The sequence below is a fragment of the Haemaphysalis longicornis genome, unplaced genomic scaffold, assembly GCF_048455015.1.
Source record: "Haemaphysalis longicornis isolate Haplotype H1 unplaced genomic scaffold, Haemaphysalis longicornis Haplotype H1 scaffold_2, whole genome shotgun sequence".
Taxonomy (NCBI): Eukaryota; Metazoa; Arthropoda; class Arachnida; order Ixodida; family Ixodidae; genus Haemaphysalis; species Haemaphysalis longicornis.
Window position 1 is genome coordinate 66,468,353 of NW_027526295.1, and position 1,169 is coordinate 66,469,521.

The window sequence follows — 1,169 nt, forward strand, 5'->3', positions numbered from 1 at the left end:
TCGGGCTTGACGGGTGGTGCCGCTTTCCAACAAGCGTTGCAGTGGAAAGGAAGATCGCCAGCGCGAAGAAGTTGGAGATCCTCGTCGGGCCAGGCGATGCACTTCGTGTGCGCGCACTTGCCACGCGAAGCACAGCGAAAAGAGTGCTGCTTGGCTGTGACACGTTGCGAGCAGGCGACACAGTTGGCTCGACCCGCCATCTTGGCGGCTTTGATGCAGCGGCCGTCGGTAGTGCACGATTTCACAAGTGGCGAAAAGGAATACAAGCAGCGATGGCGGAAGGGGAAATCGCACTCACTTGTTGCCTTGCATGCTTAGCAGTAGTTGCGAAGTGCTGTCGTCGGCTTTGGAGGGAGATTTCTTGCTGTCTTCGACAATATTTGTAGGAGCGAAGAGCGCGGTCTACTCTGTACTATACTTCTTTCTACTCTGTACTTAGCATATTTCTTCAGACTAATTTTTTTTGCAGAACCCTAATATTCTGAATGGCAGGAGTGACTCCGTAGGAAAGTCATTCGAAAGTAATAAAAACTCAAAACATATGCCCCACAATCTTAGAAAGCAAAATGCAACTTAGAATACATAGCAAAGAAGACGCCTACCACAAGAAAAAAAAGACAATGACGTTTCGGCCCTCCGAACGTGAACCACTGAACAAGGCTCCCGTTCGGGGGGCTGAAACGTCATTGTTTTGATTGCTCTCGTAGTCGGCGTGTTCTTTATTGCGTATTGTAATGTCATCCCCGACCAGACGGGCGTCCGGTCGAAGCCTCGATTTCACAACACTTGTTGCCGATGATGATGATTGATGATTGCTATTGGTTTCCCCTTTGTAGCGGGGTGATGACATGTCATCTTACCAAAAAGTACTACTATACCAATGTTTTATACTCTTGGTTTAATACTAGCGCTGCTTAGGGCAGGCACAAAAAGCTTATTAGGCACAAAATACTTTTTTTCTGTTACAGGTGGTAACTATCCTAGGCAATATTCCCCTCTCTGCTTTTCGTCCACCAGCAATCTAATCTTCTTTCTAATTCTTCTTTCTTTCTAATCTTCTTCTTTATAATCTTCTTTCTAAATCTTCTTTCTTTCTAATCTTCAGCATTCTAATCTTGACGTTTCAGTATTGCCGTTTCGGTAAGTCACTTGATTATATCCGCCTTCCC